This window comes from Oryctolagus cuniculus, chromosome 14 (genome assembly GCF_964237555.1).
Source record: "Oryctolagus cuniculus chromosome 14, mOryCun1.1, whole genome shotgun sequence".
In the NCBI taxonomy this organism is placed as follows: domain Eukaryota; kingdom Metazoa; phylum Chordata; class Mammalia; order Lagomorpha; family Leporidae; genus Oryctolagus; species Oryctolagus cuniculus.
Genome location: NC_091445.1, coordinates 82415860 through 82437897, shown reverse-complemented (window position 1 = coordinate 82437897; position 22038 = coordinate 82415860).

The following is a 22038-nucleotide window of genomic DNA, read 5'->3' as shown; positions in this document are numbered from 1 at the left end:
ACACACTCAGCCCAGCCGGGCCAGAGCCCCACTTGCCGTGCAAAACGAGGGGGGAAGGCCCTCCAAAGAGCCCAGGCGTCCAGGTTGGGGACTGCCCCCAGAAGCGCCCCTCCTCCTCCTCCTCCTCAAAGCTGCATCTCTGCCTTGGGGGTGCACAGCCCCTGCCTCTGAAGATGTGGACGCGAAACTCTTACACTTTCTTGGTTCCTCCCAGGACCCTTCGCTCTTCTTTTTGCCAAATGCACAGATGCACACAGGGTATGAGTCCTGCAAGGCGATAGGAAGCCCCCTGGGGGCAGGGGCTCCAATACCTCTGCCTCTACACAGTGCCCAGCACAGGCACCTGGGTTTGGTTTTCTCGGCAAGGATGCCTTTCCTCTGCTCCTATGAGATAAGGAGACACCATGGCCAAGTCTCCCCCACCATCAGACCCGAGGGTGCTTGGAGATTGGCTGTGTGTCCCCCGCTGTGGGCTACACCCAGGTCACCATTGTATGACTCAGAGACAGCCACACCCCGAGTCCGCCCTGCTCCACACCAGCTTCCCCGGGGAAAGGTTGGCCTCGGGGGCAGGGGGCAGAGGAGGGACCCCATGGGGACAGGGACTTCCTCCCGGGGGAAACCCTTGCTCCCCACCAAACAGCTTCCCATCAGACAGAGGATCCGGAAGCTGCTGTCTGGTGACATGGAGTGACCCAGCCTTTGTTTTTCTTCCTGCGGGCACAGAATCCACCAGCAAGCCCCAAGTGTCTGCAGCGGCTGCAGCCATAGGTCTGGTACATGCGACTAATGAGGGGTGACTGACACGTTTCTTGCAGATGTCCCTAGCAAGGGTCCCCTTTTCCCGGTCACAGGTGTCACCTCTGTGGCAGGTGGCGGCAGGAAGCCCGCGAGCTTGGGCCCTGGGAATGGGTGGCAGCTCCCACCCTCTGCAAGCACAGCCCGCTTTCTCACACCAGTCCAGGGCTCCCGGGGTCCTCAGACGCACCAGGCACGTTCAGGGTCAAGACCTTTGCATCCGCACCCGCCCCTCCCCCTCTTTTGAGTGTGTGCAGATGCCAACCTCTTAGGGAGGAGCTCTTCCCCAGCAAACTGCCCCTGTGCCCCAGCAGGCCCCGAGCCCCACGCCAGCTCTGCCTCTGCTGTGCTCACAGCTGCCCGATGGGCCATCACGCCAACTGCACATTTTGCTTACTCCCTGCCTTTCCCCTTGACAGGGTGAGATCCACAGGGGCTGTTCTGTTCTCTGCTCCTAGAGAACACCAGATAAACAGGAGGCACTCAAAGATACTTGGCAGCTTCACCAAATAAACACAGGAATTTGTCACCTTGCATGGCTCTGGGAGTCAGGACTTCAAGGCAAGGGGGCCACAACTCAGCCCACCACACTCCACCAACCCACAGACAGACGGACGGACGGCCTCCCGAGCAGTGTCCTCTTCTCGTGCTACTCCCACGGCTTCTCAAGGGAAGTAACACAGACATCACACAGAGCTGGGCCAAGAGCAGCCCAACAGCCGGCGCCCACCTTCCCCAGGCCTTCCCAAAAAAGGGCGTCGTCTGGGCAGTGTGGGCTGCCTGCTCCCTGACCGGCAAAAGGAAGTGCCCCCCCACCCCCGCAAGCGTCCCGCATCCCTTGCTGGTGGGAACACACCAGCGCTCCGACAGAAACTGTTCAGACGGTGCTCCTGAGCAGAACCTCAACCCTGAAAACTCAGACCCCACAAATGCCCCGGGCAGGCGGGTGCCGGCCGAAGGTGGGCTCACCTAGCATGCACTGCCGTGGGGTGGGGGAGCCGCCAGCCCCTAACTAGGGCACCTGCACGCAGTTCCCAAGGCACACGCTTTGAGGAAGAGCGGCAGCCCATCCACGCTTTGCAAACAGCCCAGAGATGTTCCGAGGCCTCGGTGGGATTCATTATCCAGCTGCCCGTCAGCGTGGACACGCGGACGCTGGTGTCGGTGTCACGTGGTGCGCCCCAGTTCCTGGTGCCTCACAACGTGCTGAGAGTGGGCTGGCCAGGTCTTCTGGGGGCCTCCCAGGCGTTAACCCACGCACGTCTGCTCCCCTGGAGAACGTGGGTGCTGTCATTTTTACAACCAGGAACAGTTTGATTCGACCAGAGCTAAAACTGGAATCATTAAAACCCCACGGTCCAGGCCTGGCTGTGCGACCTCAATAAAGCCTGAGCCCCGATTGCCTAGTGCAAACCCTTCAGAAAGTTCACGGAAATGGGAATAAAAAGATAAATTTATTTTGGTAACTGCCCCTCCCCCCAAAAAAATCCAGGCATCATTTTTTTTTCCGTGAATATTTTGAAGACTCCTCGTAGGTGTAGATTTCAAAATTTTTGCACCAAAATAAACGTTTGTAATTCCATTTCCCATGAACTCTTTGAAGGGCTGTTGCACTGGCTGAAGAGTCCAAGTCTTTCCTTTCACTGCTGCTGGTGGGGATGTGCAACCGGGGTGCACACAGTAGGTGCTCACTAAATGCAAAGGTCTCAGCTGAAGGAGGAAAATCCCCCAGGCCTTGGGGCTGCGTCCCTCTTCCCTTGCTGTGGAGGCGGACGCAGCCAGAGGCGAGGCCGGGAAGCTGGGGGCTCAGCGCTCCCAGCGGGCAGAGTGCGGTCCGTGGCAACTTTTTCTGCTGCTTCGATTTAAATTAAAGCAGGAAATTTGCATTCAGTCCCCTCAGGGCCTGGCTCAGTGACCGAAGCCTCAGGTTTGAAATACTCTGCTCCGGGGAACTGCAGGTTCAAATCCCAAAGGGCTTTCTGGCAGCCCTGGCATTCTTCTGAGACACATCATTTGAATAAATGCAATTTAGGGAAGGCAGCGCTTGCCGAGGAGGGCTGGGGGGCGGCTGTGCGGGCGGGGGGGGGGGGTTTATCAGTCTTCCCGGTGTCCTTGCCAGACGTCACGCGTGCACAGAGGACTTGGGGGGACAGAGAAAGTCCATGGGGTGCCTCCACCCCCTCCTCGTCTCTAGGCTGCATCCCCCATCTTATCTTCCAGTGGGTGCTTTGTGAGAAGGTGGGAGTGTCTGCCTACACCCCTGGCCGGTCTGGGGCTGGGCCTTGCCTGCTCCAAGCTCCAGCCCCTAGGACAGAGGTCAGCTCATGGGCTGCAGCTGGGGGCTCCAGAGTCGGCCCTTGTGTAGTCCTGGCTTCTCCCAGTCCTGCCTGCATGGCCCAGGGCATTTCAAAAGAAAACGTACTCTTGTCTCTGTGCTCTTAAAAAATAGCCCAGGGGTAGGTGTTGGGCACAGCCATTAGGCGGCCACTTGGGATGCCCGCATCTCATATTGGGGTGCCCTGGGTCAAGTTCTGGCTCTGCTTCTCATTCCAGCTTCCTGCTACTGTGCACCCTGGGAGACAGTGACTGGCTCAAAGCACTTGGATGTCTGCTTCTGATGTGGGAGCCTCATCAGGGCGGCTGGCTTGGCCCTGGCCTAGTCCTGGCTGTTGCGGGCATCTGGGGAGTGAACCAACAGATGGAAGATACACCCCCACCCCACCCTGCCATCTTTCTGCCTTTCAAATAAATAAAAATAAACAAAATACAAACGTTTAAACACCTCAGAGCTATCTGCTCTAAGGTGTATTCACAGTGCCCTGCTGCCCTGAGTGGGTGGGGGGAAGTTGGGGGGCTTCTAGAACAAAGGGGTCTCCAGGAAAGCTCCCCCTGGCCTCCTGGCCCCCCAGCAGTGCAGCAAGGGCACACCAGGGGCTCCCTAAGGTCCCAGATACACCCTGGAAACCACTTCTCTTTCAGTCCCTACCCAGCCCAGAGGGCACCACAGGCTCTCGGGCTCTGCTCCTCACGGGGGAATTATCAAGGGCTACAGAGACAAACGAGAAGTGAAGCAAGAGGGGAGCCCCGTCCCAAGTTGGAGCCCCCAGGAGGGACCACGGCCCGTGGGCAGCGTGGATGTCAGGGAGTTCTCAGGGGCTCAGTGCTTACAGAAGGGAAGGGAAGGGAAGGGAAGGGAAGGGAAGGGAAGGGAAGGGAAGGGAAGGGAAGGGAAGGGAAGGGAAGGGAAGGGAAGGGAAGGGAAGGGAAGGGAAGGGAAGGGAAGGGAAGGGAAGGGGAAGGGAAGGGAAGGGTGGCACAGAGGGCGACAGAGCCGTCCCAGGTGGGGAGGGCGCCGGGCTGGGCTCCTGCCCTGTGGCTCAGTCTCGGGACACGCGCTGCTCAAGGAAGGGGCCCTGGTTCTGGGCAAAGTGGCCGTCGTGGTGGAGGCAGTTCCCAGAGAGAACCAGCCGCTGAGGGCTGTCTTCCCGTGAAGCTGAGAGCAAGATCTGTCGGCGTCCGCCACGAACCCCTGCCGCGACCACCTCTTCCTTCGTGAGCGGAAATACCAGCCATGGCAGAGCTCCTCAGTGGTCCCAGAGCCCAAAGAAGCCATTTCCTTTCAGCCAGGGGCGCGTCCATCCAGCCCCGCCTCTGAATCCGGGCCAGGGACAGACATAGCAATATTTCCATCCATCCAGTCCTTGGGTTAGGAAGGAATTCAGGGGTCACTCTGGATCCCTCACCCAAGGAAAAGGCCCCCATCACACCCCCAGGGATTGTCTTCATCTTGCTGCTCATGCCTGGCCCCGAGGCCTGGGGCCACTGTTTACTGACAGGTCCTTGCCAGTGTAAAGATCCTGTTGGCACCCCGGCAGCCATCATGGATAACTCACAAAGCAAATTTCTCTCTCATCCATCATTCTTCGGCTGTTTGGGACCAGAGATTCGGTTCCCTTCCACGGGCACCAGCTGTGTGCTTCCTCGAATTCACGCGTTTGGCAAACATTGCCTGGTGCCCTCCTCCCAGTCCCTTTGGTGTGCACTGAATGACTCAGTCACTGTAGGAGTCTTCCAGCATGTCCGTCCCCGGTGCCCACCCGGGACAATGAGGGAAGCTTCCCCCAGGAGAGGGGGACTTCAGGCTGGGTCTGGAAGAGCAAACGGAAGTCTCTTATCTTAGAGGGGGTGGCGTTCCAGGCTGGGGGGCAACACGAACGCGGAATCAGAGCATCAGAGGGCCTGGCGTGTTTGGGGAATGCTTCGGATGCCCGCGGAGCAGTGGTTTCTAACCGGGGACAGTTGCTCTCCAGGGGTATTTGGCAATGTCTACAGGCATCTCTGCCACAGCCGGAGGTGGCTCCTGGCATGCAGTTCACGGAGGCCAGCATTCCCACCAGACGTACTCCAAGTCATGTGTTATCTGGTCAAAAGTCTCAGTGGCGCAACAGGTGAGAAACCCAGATCTAGATCTTTGGGGGAGGCAGAGGTGGTGAACACAGAAACTGGGGCTAGATTCTGAAGGACCAGGATGTGGCCGAAAGCGGAAGATTAGGGTCAGGGGTCACGGAGCTCATTTAGGCGACTTCGGAACTGCCCACACATTGGTTCTTTCCCTCGTCATCTGTTTCACAGTTGATGAGCATCTGTACCTACTGGGCTCTGTGCTCGTCACAGGAAGTCAACGCTAATAAAACAGAGCCAGTCCACCCGCGTGGGTATTCCAGCCGGAGCCACTGAAGAAGAGAGACACATTTAAGTAATCTTGACAGGGTGCGCGTTTAGCTGAGTGGTTAGACACCTGTCAAGATGCCCGAGTCCCATATCCAAGGGCCTGGCTTGCGTTCCTGACTCCAGCTCCTTCCTGACTCCAGCTTCCAGAAAAGACAGACCCCAGGAGGCAGCAGCGGTGGCTCAAATACTATATAAATACCTATATAAAATTTTTAAGTAAATAACTAACCTCACGAATACGTGACCACACAGCAGCAGGCAACAGCAAGGGAGCTACCAAGTGATGTGATGGCAAGAATCGGTCAAGCCTGGCCCCCAGGAGCAGAGCGGGCTGAGAGATGGGCAGAGAGGGGAGGAATCCAGGTGACCGAGCCACCGAGCCTCTGCTGGGCGGGGCGAGAGAGGCTGCGCCAACTCAGCACAACCTTCGGAGGCAGACCCCTGGGACCAGGTCGCCTTGTCGGCCTGGGTCAGTGGGAGCGGCTGGGGTCCTGCCTGGGTTCCGGTTCCAGGTATTGCCTCACTGGGCGGGGGGGCGGGGGGGGGGCCCGGGGGGGTCACACCCTGATGGAGAGCAAGGTAGGAAGAAGGAGCCTTCACATCCGTGAGAGGCAACGTCCGAACACACCAGGGCTCCCAGCTCCCTCTGGGCCCCAGGACATACAGAAGTAATCCAGCAATGGGCGCTCCCTGGGGCGCCCTTTCCTGCACTCCCGTTTATCTCATTTTGGTTCCGGAAGAGCCTTAGTCACGAAGCCTGACTCCAGGGGACAGGTGAAGCCCCTGAGGCCAGAGGGGCAGGGGGACATCCCCACGGGGTACCTGCTCTAGACAAAGCCAGTCCCAAGCCCCAGCAGCAAGCACAGCAGGGCAAAGGCAGGCCCGGCCTTCTGCTGCCTGGTCACACTGGCCATCCCCAGATCGAGGACCAGTGTCTGTCTGAGGAGGCCTGGGCTAAGTTGCTTTGGGGGCACTTCAGCCCCTGGTCCCCAGCAGCAAGGTCACAGCGAGAGAAGGTGGGGCTGTCAGGGAGGCTAAAGTGCGTCCAGGAAGCAGGAATGAGGCCCAGGGGTCCTGAGGGGGAGGGAGGGGTGGGAGGACACGGCCTGCAGCCTCCAGAAGGTGGTGGAAGATGGGAGCTGTCCCTGGGCTCTCACACAGGACTTTCCTGGCCCCAGCACCAACAGCAACAGAGCCTTGGGAGCCCCACCTTCTGCGGTATGGTGTGGAATCTTCTTGCAAATGGCTCTGGCTGGTCTGGCCCTGCAGGCGGTGCAGGCTGGAAGCTGAGAATGAGTTGGAGTCAGCCTTCCGGGGACAGATGAGGCTGGTGGGAGTGAAGTCTCTGGGGAGGCCAGGCTGTGCCCCAGGCACAGACCAAGCCAGGGGATCCACAAGGAAACCGCTCTGGAGGGGGCTTGGGTGTGAGTCCTGGAATTAGGCAGCTGAGTGCCAGGTGGTGAGCTTGGAGGCAGAGCTCTGGCTGGGTGAGAGGCACCTGCTAAGGCAGAGACAGCTGGGGAGGGGCACCCCCAGAGGCACCGGCTTCTGGATCCCCGAGGTGGGAGGGCGTGGAAGGCAGCACGAGGAGAGAGCAGGAGATGCAGGGAGCCACAAGGCTCAAAGGACCCGCATTTGGGCGTCCTCGAGGGCCCAACCCCGATTACTGCCTCGACGCCTGGGCTCTGTACACTTGTGCTTGCGTGAGTCCCTCTCTTAAACTGGCCCCAGGAAAGGCCAAAGGAACAAGGACCGGCTGGGTAACAGATGGGGTGGGACAAGAAGGTAGGACCTTCCCACCGCAGGCTTCCAAGGTCAGCCCCGAGCTGTGCATGTGTGCGCTCATGAGTCTGTGTGTGTGCGCACACGCAGGCACATGTGCACCTGTAGGGGGAACGTGTGACAGGCAGGCAGGGATACACTTGAAGTACACGGACGAGTAGAGCTTTGATTGAGATGTACTAGATTTGTAATCGCTGTGGCTATTTTTAAAATTTATTTATTTGAGAGGCAGGGAGGCAGACACAGAGACAAATCCCATTTGCTGGTTCTTTCCCCCAAATGCCCACAAGCCCTGAATAGAGCCAGGTACCTGGAACATAATCCAGGTCTTGTGTGTGGATGGGCAAAACCTAATTCCTTGATCTGTCACTGCTCACAGCCAGGGTCTGCACGGGCAGGAAGCTGGAGTGAGGAGCCGGTGCTGGGACATGCAGTGGGCACTCTGACGTAAGACGTGCGCATCCTAACTGCTGGGATGAGCCCTGGATCCCCGAAGTAAACTGTTCCAGAGGATGAAACTGAACTCGAGTGGGAAAGCTTTGTGGCCACCCAGGGATGTGGAAGGAGGAACCAGGATACAGCCCGGGATGGCGCTCACACCTTATCAAGTGCAACTCACACGACAGACAGATCACTCTTATGCAAAGAAGCCACAGCCTGAGCCCGCCTCTGGACTGGGCGGGGCCTGGCGGGGGTGGGGGGCGCAGCAGTGGCAAGGCAGACCTGACCGACCAGAGGCAGAACGGGCCCTGCGTCCTGGATTGCGGTCTCTCTCCACACCCAGCAACCTTCTCAGGAACCATGCCGCTATACCTTTGGGAAGAAAGACGAGAAACCAGGGCTGAGTCCTCGGAAAGAAAATGCCAGCCTCATATGCAAGCCTGCAGGCCCACGGTCCCTGTGGCTGCAGCCCAGCCCCGCACAGCCCACCGGGAGACCCTTACCCCAGACTCCCCCCGAGCCAGGACGTTGGCCTTGCCTCCCTTCCCGGGCGGAGGCGGCAGTGGAAATGGCCCCGCTTCCCCTTCACGCAGATGAGAATTCGTTGGCCATGAGCCTTTTTAGCATGCATTTCCTTCCCAGGAAGCTGGGATTCTTTGCATTGAGGCTGTGAATTCCTGCTGCCTGTCTCTCTTCTCTGAGGCCCCAGTCCCTCTGGGTGCTGTGAGAACAATGCCAGGGGCCACTCTTGTCCCCACAAAGCAGGAACCGGCCCACCTAGTGCTCAGATGATGGGCTGGGCTGGGCTGGAAAGTCCTTTTGGCTCTGCACAAGCCAGAGCTGCCTGACCCCAGCAAGGGCTTGGACTGGGAGGTCAGCGTGTGGAGAGCAGGGGCGGTGCTGAGAAACAGTATGGGAATGGCTGCGAGCGGGGCAGGCACGCAGTGGGTACCCACTAGATGTTGCAGATTCATTTCCCTGGTTGCCCTAGCAGCTTGTGGGCCAGCTCGTTATCCCACTGGCTGTTCTCCAAAGCCACGTGTGGAGGTTGGAAAGGCAGCTGAAAGCCAGGTGCAGGGTGGTCTCTGGCGGCTTTTGGCAGAGCCCTAGTCCAAGGCTGGACCTTGTCTTTCGATACTTATAACCCACCCTTTCCTTTAGCCTCCGCGATGGTCGCATAAGGCCTGTGGATGAGCCAGGCTACCAGTGTGTTGATATCAAGGGGAGAAGGTGAGAAAGAGGGGGGCCTTTTCCAAGGTCCCCAGTACTCAGAGCTCCTTATTCAGGATTCTGCAAGTTCCCAAGTCCGAAGCTCTCTGGCCTCTGATCGGGGAACCACATTGCCTTTTCTTCCTTATTTTCTTGAGCTCCATTATGTATTCCACCCACTGTGCGTTCACCAAGCCTGCTAATAGCCCTGAGTCCTCCATTATCATTTATGCTTCAGTGGGCTTGGGGAAACCTCAATAACATTTCACTACGTGTTGATTTCACTAGTTGAGCCTTCGCAACCTCCAGCTGACCGAGTGAGGAGGACACCCCGTCTGGCAACTTCTTGGAAGGCTTTCATGCAAAGATATCTTCCAGCCACAGGCAGGACGGTCTGGGCTGGTGGGAGGGTGTGACAACAGCGCCATGTCGATGTCTAAAGAAATACACTTCCGCTTCTTCAAGCTGCTGTTCCACATCTCTGCAGCCAGGGGAGGAGCCAGGAGCCAGCTAAAAGCAGAACGTATTTGACCAGAGAATTGAAAGGATGCAAAGATGAGAGTCGAGATCAGAGTGGCTCAACGTTGGAGCTAGGTCATCTGGCCGCACTTGGAGGCTAGAAACCAAAAATGCATCTCGCCAGACTGCAGCAATAGTCGGACCCTGTGCCATGAGGCATCTGTGTGTCTTCGTTGCGAAGTCTTGGGTCCCTGGTAGTCGTTCCAACTGCCAGATGCCCTCCAACGGGGCTTCCCCTGGTGGAAAGGCTTCCCCAGCCTTTGGAGCTGGGGCCAGGATGTGGTGCAAGCCCAGCTTGCCGCTTGGCAACAGAGGCTCGATGCTATGATTTGAATGCACTCCCTTCCTCTTAAACCCAGGAGTGACCCACGGGCTAAACTGAGAGATGATTAGGACATGAGGGCTCCTCTTCGTGAATGGGGCCTGTTGCCCTTTGTGAGAGGTGTTGGCAGAGGGAAACCTTCTGCTCTTTCATTTTCTGCCATGGGAGGACACTGTGTGTTTTGCCTCTGCAGGATCCGGCATTCAAGGCGCCATCTTGAAAGCAGAGAGCAGCCCTCACCAGAGACTGAGCCTGCTTTAATCTTGGCCTTTGCGGCCTCTGACTGTCAGCTACAATTTCTGTTCTTTGCAAATTGCTCAGGCTCACGTATTCTGTGATAGCAGTGAACAGGCTAGGTATGGGGCCCTAGGCTCAAGAGTGCACAGAGTGCGGAAAGGCACGGCATTCCTGAATAGTTCAAGGACTCTGAAAGCAGCTCACAGACCACTCCCAGTGAAGAAATCTTCCGGGAAGCACACTATAACCCAGGAACCCACTCAGGCCGAACAAACTGGGACCCAGGCAAAGAGTCTCAGAGAGAGAGGAAGACTGGAGAAGCCCAGACAGCAGACCAGAGATGGAGGGGAATGGGGCTGTGGGCTGCCTTGAGTCCTGGCAAGCTTTTGGGCCCAATCTAAGTAGATGCTAAACACACGCTTCTCTCCTGAGCTCACTGACACGTGTCTCTATTCCTCGATGCGGCGATGCCTTCACAAAACCATCCTCAGCCAAAGAAACTGAACGCTGAGAACCCCTTGAGTGACTGTCGCACCTGCGCCTGTGCCTCTGTCTGAGAACCACTGTCTCCATTTACCGAGTCCTGCAGAGCCTGGATGTGGCCCTCATACTTCAGTCTCAGAGGTGGGGTAGGTACTGCCAGCTCCACTCTATACATGTGAACGCAGACTATCAAATGGCTTTAAAAAACAATGACTAAACCTTCAGACATTACTAGTGGGAATGTAAAATGGCACACCTACTTAAAAAATAACCTGAAGGCTCGTCAAAATGTTAAACATAGGGGCTGGCCTGGTGGTACAGTGGGTTAAGCCACTGCATACAATGCTGGCGTCCCATGTCAGGGTGCCAGTTCAAGTCCCAGCTGCTTCACTTCCAATACAACTCCCTGATAATGAGCCTGTGGAAGCAGCAGGAAGTGGCCCAAGGACTTGGACTCCTGACGCCAATGTGGGAGATCTAGATGGAGTTCCTCACTCCTGGCTTCAGCCTGGCCCAGCCCTGGCTGATGTAGCCATTTAGAGAATGAACCAGCAGGTGCAAGATTCTCTCTCTCTCTCTCTCTCTTTCTCTCTCTCCTTGTCTCTCTCTGTTTTCCTCCTCCCTCCCTCACTTTCTATATCACTCTGCCTTTAAAATGAATAAATCTTTTTAAAAATGCTAAACATAGAGATATCACGTGACTCAGCAGTTCTATTCCTTGGGATGCACCCAAGAGAATAAAAATCATGTCTATACAAAACTTGTACATGAATGTTCATAGCAGCATTAGTCATAATAGTCAAACACAGACGTTCCAAGTGCCCATCCACTTAAGAATACATGCATAAAATGTGGCATACCCATACAATAGAACACTATTCAGCAGCAAAAGGAATGAAGTCCTAATCCGTACTGCAACATGGATGAGCCTTGAAAACATCGTGCTAAGTGAAAGAAGTCAGACAAAAATGCATACACGTAATTCCACTTGTAGGACATGTCCGGAACAGGTGAACCCACAGGGCGGGGGGGGGGGGACAAAAACGCAGCAATTGTTAATGGTTATGCTGTTTCTTTTTGGGGTGATGAAAAGTTCCAGAACAAGATTATGGTGAGGTCTGCCCAACTCCGCAAAGCACACTTTGAACCACTGAATCACGTATTTCAAATGCTTGAATCCAAGTGGATACCTGGGACCATGACTGCAGAGTAGCCTTTGACTGTCATGTTTGCAGCTGTTTTTCCAAGAAGAGCAAACCCAGAAGTGTCTGTGTGCTGTCAGAGAGGACACAGAGCTCGGTAACAGGAAGATCTGAACTTACGTGCCCTTGAGGATGCAGTGCTTCTGTGCCAGTCTCTAATACTTTCATTAAGGTAAGTTGGGATAATATTTGTCACAGGCACTCATACGTATTAGTGGATAAGTACATTAATTATACTCTCTCAGTTCCTGGGAGAGCGACTCAAAACAAGAAACCAGGGTCCAAGCCCTGAAAACAGGGCTGAAATCCATGTGCTACAGGATTTCAATAGGAATTTAGGAACAGGAATAAGGCTGAGGTCCGTTGTGACTGCCGGGGCCCACGCAGTAAGGACTCAGGCTCAGTGACAACTTTGAACTTCAAGACTTGGGTCCAGGCCGGCGCCACGGCTCACTAGGCTAATCCTCTGCCTGTGGCGCTGGCATGCCAGGTTCTAGTCCCGGTCAGGGCGCCAGATTCTGTCCCGGTTGTTTCTCTTCAAGTCCAGCTCTCTGCTGTGGCCCGGGAGTGCAGTGGAGGATGGCCCAAGTGCTTGGGCCCTGCACCGGCTTGGGAGACCAGGAGGAAGCGCCTGGCTCCTGGCTTCGGATCAGCATGGTGCCCCGGTCGCAGCATGCCGGCCGGGGCAGCCATTGAGGGGTGAACCAATGGTTAAGGAAGACCTTTCTCTCTCACTATCCACTGTGCCTGTCAAAAAATAAAAATAAATAAATAAATAATGTCCAACCAACAATCTAGTTGTGATACTCAGCCTTATGCTGATAGAACTTGAGACGGTTAAACACCTCTTTGTCCTGATTATCCATGAATTATACATGATTCTGCAATTCATGGAAGGCCTGGGGAGGCTGTGGAGGCTGTGGAGGCTCCAACCCAGCTGTGGGGAATGGAAACAGGTGGGACATTTTCAAAGCAAGCAACGCAGAGACACGAGCAATCTGTCCTTCAACGATTCTTCACATCCCAACTGGCCATTTGTCACTGCACTGATCTGTAGGAATCTATTTCTTTCTGAAAAATTTTTAAGCCTAATGGATGAGAGAAATAAAGTGTCATTGCTTAGATTATCCATGCATTCAAATTTTTCATTCATCTCACTTATTTCCAAAGAGTTTCCTGCTCAAATCCAAATTCTAGGCCAGTGGCCCCAAGAGCTTCTTGACTCCACCTTAGAGGGCAAAAGAGGAAGCAGCAAATACACATTCAGTCAAAAAGCTCTGTTAATCCCTCTTCTATGGCATTTTTAGTGATTTCCATTTAAAACTTTTTAAAAAATGTACATAAGATCTAACAGAGCTTCCTTCCCTTGGTTCACTCCTCAAATGTCTGCAATAGCCAACAGCTAGGGCTGTTCCAGGCTGAAGCCAGGGGCCCAGAGCGCCATCCGGGTCTCCTACGTGGGTGCAGAGACCCAAGCACCGAGCCATTGTCTGCTGCTCCCAGGATGCATCAACAAGAAGCTGGATGGGAAGCGGTGCAGCCAGGACACAAACCAGCACTCTAGTATGGGATTCAGGCCTCCCGAGCATTACCTTAACGTGCTGCACAACCAACCTGCACTGCACTTGTCATTTCTTGAAAGAAAGACAGGGACTGAAAAGAAAAAAAACCTATATATTTCTATGGTTAAAACCTTAGCTCCTGATTTTCAATTCAGTCAGCCCACTTAAGATTCAAGAATAGTACTATGCTTACTGATGTAGGAGCTAGAAATACAGATAATAAGTATCTCTTAGGATTACTGTGCAGATGGAATAAGGCAGTGACCCAGTTGAACAAACTGTAGATTTGGAATCAGGCAGAAGAAGGTCTGTGTCTGAAATGCCTTTACCCTCATGCACCTACCTCAAAAGGCTGTTGTGAAAAATCACTCATCAAGGAGAGCTGTGAGACAGGGAGGTGGCTTGGGCTGCAACCTCACACTGAGGGCAATTTTAGTCTCAGATCTCAGGACTGGGGCAATGTCTGTCCTGGCAGGGGAGACCACCACACTCTCTGCGCCGTAAGGAAGAGCCATTGCTCCGCCGGGGTGTGGGGTGGGACTGGTCAACTTGGCAGGGAGAGGGAGCCCACACAGAGAGGAGGCACCTGCTGACACATGGCATTTACAAATATGACAGGCGACAGGCGACGCAGCGCTCTCTGACCTCACTGGCATAGCTGCTCTGTCCGGTCTTGTGCAGGCCCCATAGAAAGGCAGTGGTTTGGAACAATTCACCACCCAGCTCTTCTCCTGTCTCCCTCTGAGACTCCTATTAAGCTCTTAGATCCAGTAGTAAAGAAAGCAGCCACTGCTTACATCCTGAGCCTTTTGTGCCCACTGTTCCTGCCTCAGTGGGTGGCAGGTTTCCTGCAGAGAACAGAAGGAGTGACTTTTATTAACCCTCTTTGTGTGCTCACCTTTCCCTCCCTCCAGGCATGCACATTCAGCTCTGAAGCCAGGGAGGAGATGCTTTCATAGCAAGGCAAAGGGTGTCCTAGAGGCCCCAGGTGAGGGGCTGGACTTGGGTAGAGGGGGAGGACCAGGGAGAGCAGCTTTTTAACAGCAGAGGCTGCTCACCGGGGCCCAAGGCCTTCGAGGTTCTAGGATGAGAAAAATATTGATGTGTGGTTGCTCAGCCAGGCTCAAGCTGATACCTGGGAGCTAGCAAAGGGACTCAGAGCCAAGCTCAGCCAACCAGGGGAGCTGAAAGATGCAGCTGCCTAGAAAAATGGTAAAAGAAGGAGTAGTGTACACCTGAGGCTCACGAAGAGGTATCAACACCTGGGTTAAAAATAAGCTCTTGATTAGTTCATGTGAACACATGGTATAACAATCTGAAGATAAGATTGAAAACCATGTGTTCCTGTTATCCATGTATTCTGCCCCAGCAAATCCTGTCCCTGGAAGAAGGGTTTCCTGTACGTTCTTTGAGAGGTAACTCGTGCATCTGAAAGCACATGCTTGTGCAGGCATGTGTGCATGTGTGCATGCGCATGTATAATCTTCCCCACCCCATAAGTGGTGGTTCACATTGCTCTGACCTGCTTTCTCTCTGCCTGACCATGCTCATATATCTTACACACTATTCAATAGCTCTATTAATTACTATTAAATATATTTATACTATTATCATTTACTTTAAAAACTCTGATTCATCCTCCAGCTCTAAAATATTTGGAAATCAGTGTGTTTGCCTTCTTTTTCCCTTCCAGAATCTCACATTTTGGTGAAACATATTATATTTCTACATTGAAATAACATATGACACTTAAATTCAGTATTATGACCACCATTTCCTCCAGATGTTTTAATTCTCAGTCCTGTGGCTGAATGGATTTGATGCTCATTGCCATTTTTTGGTCAATGTTTCTCCACTGACCTCTGGTTGGCCAGAATTTGTCTTCTTGTGATCTCTCTGAAAACAGTCATCAGGGATGTAGATCTTGCATATCTGAAAATGGTTTTCTGTTCCATATATAGTTAACTGACATTTTTGCTGGGTATAAAATTCTTGGATTCCTTACTTTCAGTTTTCATGGTTTGGGAAAGTGTTGATTGTTGCTGTGGAGAGCTTAATATCAACCCAATGTTTCCCTAGAGAGCTGTTCACAGGATTCTTTCTTCATCTCTGAAGCCCAGTTATTTTACTAGGATGTGTGGATCAGTTCTTTTGAGAGTAGGATTTGCTCTTTCATGGCGTAAATTCAAGTCTTTTATTTCTGTAACTAATCTTGAATAATATCTTTGAGTGTTGATTCTCTTCATTTGCCTGGTTCCTTTTTCTATGGGTACTATTTACAGAGCTCATTGGACTAACACCCCCACTTGTTTTCACATTATTCTTGCCAAACTCTTCTTCATGTCCAATGCATCTCATCTGCTTTTCAGTCCTCCATATCATCTGGAATTCCCATCAGTGTTCATTCCCTGAAACACTTGTTTCAATGTGGACTTCCCTTCTCTGTGGGCACTCCCAGCTCCCTTGGCTAGGCAGCATCATGGTGACCGTGAGGCTCTAAAGGCAAGGTGACCAGAAGGTGACTCTGGTCAAGTTATCTGACTTGTGGCACTTCATCTTTAAAATGAGTAAACCAAGAGCACCTGCTGAAAGGAGGAATGAGTTAGTACAAAAAAGGGGGAGGGCACTCTGAACGCGGATGGGCACACTCAAAGGTCAGTTTGTAAATTAACAAAAGTAGATAATAACAACAACAGCTGTTTCTTCTGAGTTTTTATTTCTCTGCTTTGCTCTTAGGCCAATGTATGACTTTTTCAAAACAGATTTATTTATTTGAAATGCAGAGAGAGGGAGGTCTTCTATTGGCTGGTTCACCCCCAAATGGCTGCACTAGCTGAGACTGGGTCAGGACAAACCAGGAACCTGAAACGCCATCCATGTCTTCCATGTGGTTTTCTTGGCAGAGGCCCAAGCACTTGGGTCATCTTCTGCTGCCTTCCCAGGCACATTGAGCAGCAGGGACGCAATCTGGTGCTCATATGGGGATGCCAGTGTTGGAGGCAGTGGCTTAACCCACCAAGCTACAATGGCCCTAATTCGTGAAATTTTTAAAAACAGGATCATGGGACAGCACTGTGGCATAGTGGGCTAAGCCTTTGCCTGCAGTGCCAGCATCCCATACTGGGGCCGGTTCTAGTCCCAGCTGCTCTTCTTCCTATCCAGCTCTCTGCACTGGCCTGGGGAAGCAGTGGAAGATGGCCCAAGTCCTTGGGCCCCTGCACCCACTGGGAAACCTGGAAAAAGCTCCTGGCTCCTGGCTGCAGATCGGCTCAGCTCCAGCCATTGCAGCCACTTGGGGAGTGAACCAGTGGATGAAAGACCTCTCTCTTTGTCTTGCCCTCTCTCTGTAACTCTGCCTCACAAATAAATAAATATTTTTTTTAAAAAAAGGATCATGGCTTTTGTTTACTTAATGCTCATATCTTTTCTGGCACTTATTTTTTGACGTTTATTTTTCTTACTCGTTTCCTTGTGTTTTTCTTGAAAGCTGGTTCCTACAGACGCTGAACCGATTCCCTTTGGTTATCACTTTCAACAGCACTTGCTCCCTGGGCCAGTCTTTTACAGGAGATTGCCACGAGGCAGGCCAGGCTGGGCTTCAGACCCGCAGAAATTCTCCCACTGTATGTGCGATCACAGTGCCACACATACAAGTGAGTTTTCACCCTCCCCAGAGCTCACCAGTTACAAGGCTGTGCACCACTGGGAGTCCCTGCTCTTCATCCTCTCCCGCCAATCACCTCCTTCAAAGCTGATTCAGGCAAGCCCCACTCGGCCTCCTGCCTTTGCCACGTGCTGGTGCACACTTTGCCCATTTCAGCCATGGGAGAGGGGCCATGTGCTCTCTGGGGTGCGGAAGATGATGGGGGCAGAGCGGAAACTCCTGTTTCTGGGTTTCCTCTCTGCGGCCGGACGGTGGCTTGGACCAGCTGGGAGAGGAGAAGGCAGTCCCAGAAGGAGACGCCCCCACGCACCGCCTCCGAGGAGGGGGTCGAGGCCTCAGCGCGTGAGTGGAAGGCCTCGCCATCGGGAAAGCGAGCGAGGCCCACCTCCCAAGGGTTTACATAATCATCGGGGACTCGGGTCCCGCGCTCCGCGAACACGTCACTCCATCTCTCAGCAGTGCCTACACGCATCCCAGCCGCCACCACCTCTGCACGGCTTCAACGGGAGACTCCACACGCTTGGTTTTTGGTGATTTATGCTGGAAGGTTACATTTTCTCCCTGGCTAGCGGACGTGGAGTCTTCCTCCCTTGGACGTTTCCGGAACACAGAAGCACCGGCTGGATGGCAGTCAGATGCTGGTGTTTGTATAAATCTTCCCTTAGTTAGGAAAACCGGAGCAGCAGTAGCAGCTGAGAGCTCGCTGGCGGCCTCCAGGTCGGCGGGGGCTCCCGAGCCGCCGAGTCCGCCACGCAGAGTCGCGTGCTGAGGGTGTGCGTGAGCTCGCTGCGCGGAGCTGTCTCGCCAACACGGGCAGCTAGACGCGGAGCCAGCCGCGAGGCCTCCGAGGGACCCACTGCGGCCTCTGAGCTGTGTGTGGTGGAGCTTCTGTCGGACTGAGTGTTCGGGGAAAGAGCCTTGAGAAGGCGTGGGGACAGAGGGATTCCCCCTGAGCCGTGGGCAGCGCGCTCGTGACAGCCCGGAGGGACCGAAGGGCGCGGAGACCTTGAGGGTGGAGTCTCTGCCTAGCAGTCTGCAAAACGCTTCCGCACACCACCACTGGTTCCGGCTCTCCCAGATCTCTCAGAATGACAGCCATCCAAATTGATTCGGGGAATTTGATCCACAAACGAAGCGTGCTGGCGCCTCGTGTGCAAGCTGGGTGGCGTGGTCTTGCCGCCAGCGGGGGCAGCTGTAGGTCCGAGGTCTGACTCATCGAGACAACAAGGCTGGGTGGGCCGGCAGTGGGTGCAGGTGCGGCTCGAGCTCCGCGTGCCGACCCGGTGCACCCAGGGAGGCTACAGGTTGTGTGCTCGGGGGCTAACACATCGCTGGCTGCAGGAGCCATCAGGCCTGCAGTGTTGCCCTGGGACAGGTGTATGGCACACACTTACGATGTTGCGTGAGATGCCGGCATCACAAATCAGAGTGCCTGGATTTTGAGTCCCAGCTCCACTCCCACTTCCAGATTCCTGCTAACGCAGACCCTGGGAGGCAGCAGGTGATGGCTCAAGTAGTTAGGTGCCTGCTACCCACATGGGAGACCTGGATGCACTTCCTGGCTCCTGCTTTTGTCTGGCCCAATCCTGGCTGTTGTAGGCTCATGGAAAATGAACCAGTGCATGGGAGATCTCTCTCTCTCTCTCTCTCTCTCTCTCTCTCTCTCTCTCTCTCTTTCTCTCTCCCAAATAATTAAAAATTTTTTTAAATTCATTAGACTTGTTTCAAGAGAGTTCTCTTGCTAATGGTTTTGGTGTCTACTAACAGTTTTCACCAAGAGAAAGATCCTCTGGTGTTTAGCCCACAATTAATTCCATGGGAAGTGGTGTAGTGTGCTTGCTTATGATGGGACTTGCAAGCTTGGGAGCCAGTTGCCAGGGTTTGAATCCGCCACTTACTAACACTGGGCAACCCGTGTCTCAGTGTCTTCATTGGTAAAATAAGGCAGACGGTAACACATGCCTCACAGGACGGCTGTGAAGAAAATGAATGAGGTGATCTATACACAGAAATAGTGCCAGGCACACAGTAAGTCTAAAGCAGATGTGTTTGCCATCAGTACTGTGATTGCTATTATGGTCCTGATAAGCAGAACCGTATTCTAGGACCACTGTGTGAGCACGGGTCCCTAACCCCCTCCCAGTGCAGATGTGCAGATGTGCACAGCGTGCTGATGTAAAGCAGAATCAGCGCTCAAACCGTGCTGAAGCACCTGCCAATGTTTCTACATTTTGTATCACCTAATGGCACATCTCTACAAGGCAGCAGGCCATTTAAAAATCATTGGTGGAAGCTAGTGTTGTGGTCTGTCAGCAAGTTAAGCCGCTGCTTGCAAGGCCGGCCTCCCATATCAAAAAGCTGGTTCGAGTCCCAGCTGCTCCACTTCCTGTCCAGATTCCTGCTGATGCTTAGGCCTTGCACCCACGTGGGAGACCCAAATGGAGTTCTTTTTTTTTTTTTTTAAGATTTATTTATTTATTTATTTGAAAGTCAGAGTTACATGGAGAGAGAAGGAGGGGCAGAGAGAGAGAGAGAGAGAGAGAGAGAGAGAGGTCTTCCACCAGTTGGTTCACTCCTCAATTGGCTGTAACCGCTGCAGCAGTGCTGATCCAAAGCCAGGAGCCAGGAGCTTCTTCCGGGTCTCCCACGTGGGTTCAGGGGCCCAAAGACTTGGGGCATCTTCTACTGCTTTCCCAGGCCACAGCAGAGAACTGGATCAGAAGTGGAGCAGCCAGAACTCGAACCGGTACCCATATAGGGTGCTGGCACTGCAGGTGGCAGTCTTAGCTGCTACACCACAGCACTGGCCCCAGATGGAGTTCTTGACTCCTGGCTTCAGCCTGGCTCAGCCCTGACCATTGCAGCCATCTCTCCTCTCCTCTCCTCTCCTCCCCTCCCCTCCCCTCCCCTCCCCCCTCCTCTCCCCTCCTCTCCTCTCCTCTCTTCTCCCCTCCTCTCCTCTCCTCTCCTCCCCTCTCCTCCCCTCCCCTCCCCTCCCCCTTCCTCTCCTCTCCTCTCCTCTCCTCTCCTCTCCTCTCCTCTCCTCTCCTCTCCTCTCCCTTTCTCCTGTGTTTTAAATAATCTTAAAAATAAATTCATGGAGGAAGAGCAAAATTCCTCTTTCTATGCTTATAATTAAAGGTCCCCATCCCTCAAGTTAGGATTTATCAGGGGAGCTGAAGTTTCGGTTTTTGAATTTTTAATGCACTGAACTATGGCAATTCTTTCAAAAAGCAGATTTAAAAAGTTTCTTCATTCTTCTCCCAACTTCCAGTAGGAAGGTGTGTCCATTTGGCTGAGTGCAGAGAGGAAGCGGCTGTTTTCTCCCTTTCCCGTTAGAACTGGGTTCCCTGTGCTGCAGCCACGCATCCCAGCAGTGCTCAGCATGTGTTTTAAAGATTTATTTAGTTATTTGAAAGGCAGAGTTACAGAGAGAGGACACACACACACACACAGGGAGAGAGAGGGAGAGAGAGAGAGAGAGAGGGAGGGGGAATCTTCCATCCATTGGTTCACTCCCTAAATGGCCACAACAGCCAGGGCAGTGCCAGACCGAAGCCAGGAGCTTCTTCCAGGTCTCCCCTGTGGGTGCAGGGACCCAAGCACCAGGGCCATCTTCCACTGCTTTCCCATAGCTGGACTGGAGTGGACCAGCTGGAATTTGAAGCAGCGCCCACATGAGATGCCAGCATCGCAGACCCATGAGTGTCAGTTGCCACACTTTTAGTTCTGCAGCGAATGTGGACATTTAGAAAGTCCAGTTTTCATCTTGCTACTCTAGACTTTTCTGTGTGTTTGGAAAGCTCAGAATAAACAATTACAAAAACAAAAAAAATTAAAAGTAGGGAGGAATAAGGACTGTAGCTTCTTCATCTGGTTTTTAAGCAACCATGACGGGTCTCCAAAATGTAGAAAATCTATCAATCTTGCCAGATGACAGCAGAGTATCAGAGAAGTTCGGATCACTCACAAGGTACTTACATTTTCAAGGCTGTCCCTCAGTAGGCCGTTACTGCTCCAGGCATGGAAGGCACACATGATCAAACAGCTGGAAAGAAACCACTTTTCTCTGGAGCCCCCCACCCCCATAAATCAGGCCCCCTCCTTGGCCATGTCTGTGCTCCAGGACCCTCCCCCTGTATCCGAGTCTTGGTGGGGTCTTCCTGGGATTTTACAAACTGGAGCTCAGGGAAGTCAGTCCGTCTCCAGCATCTCCTGTCTCTCCGTGGAGCACCTAGTTAGCTATTTTAAGAGAGTTTGAAGCCCATGTGCAGAGAACAAAGACAAGAGGGAGCAGCGGACTGAGTAGTGGACAAGTGCCCGTTTGGTCAGCCAGAGGAGGATGGACTGGCAGGCTCAGCGTCACAGTCCAGGCCAGGAAGCAGACGCTTTCAAGACCGTCCGGGATCAAGTTCGCTTCGTGCCCAGTCTCATGGCTGCATACAACGTCTGACACTGAGGACTCAAGTCTGTCTGTCCAGCCCTGGGCTTTCTTGTGCACTTACTCCCATTTGATGGCTCCACGTGGCTGTCTTTCTGGCATTGCAGATTTTGCCACGTTCAGAACTCCACTCCCTGTCCTCCGAAGACCTTGCTCCCAGGCACCTTCCCCAGTTCAGCTACCGACCACTTCCAGTTGCTCATTGAAAATTCCGTGTCTCTTTTTCACGCCACATCTAGTATCAGGAAAAGGCGGCAACTTCCCAGGATTATGCTCCTTACCATCCTCACCACCCCCACAGGATCCCAGCTCCATTTTTTTTTTTTTTTTTGGCCTGGATTTTTCTAGTAGCCTCCTAATTCATATCCCCGCTTCTCTCTTGCTGTCCCAATCACACTAACAGCAGCCAGAGAATCTCACCTCATAAGTCAGATCACTTGATTCCTCCTGGTTTGCCTCCTTCAGAGTGGAAGTCTTTCCTGGGACCTACAAGCCCTGCTGGGATCCACAGCTTCCTCTCCTGCCCTTGGACCCGACCGCTTCCTCCTCTCTCGCCCTGTGCACATCTGCAGATCCTTCTGCTGATGGCCCTCAGCTTAGCTGGCACCTTCCCACATTTCCACCTGCCCTAAACTCCCTTCCTTCAG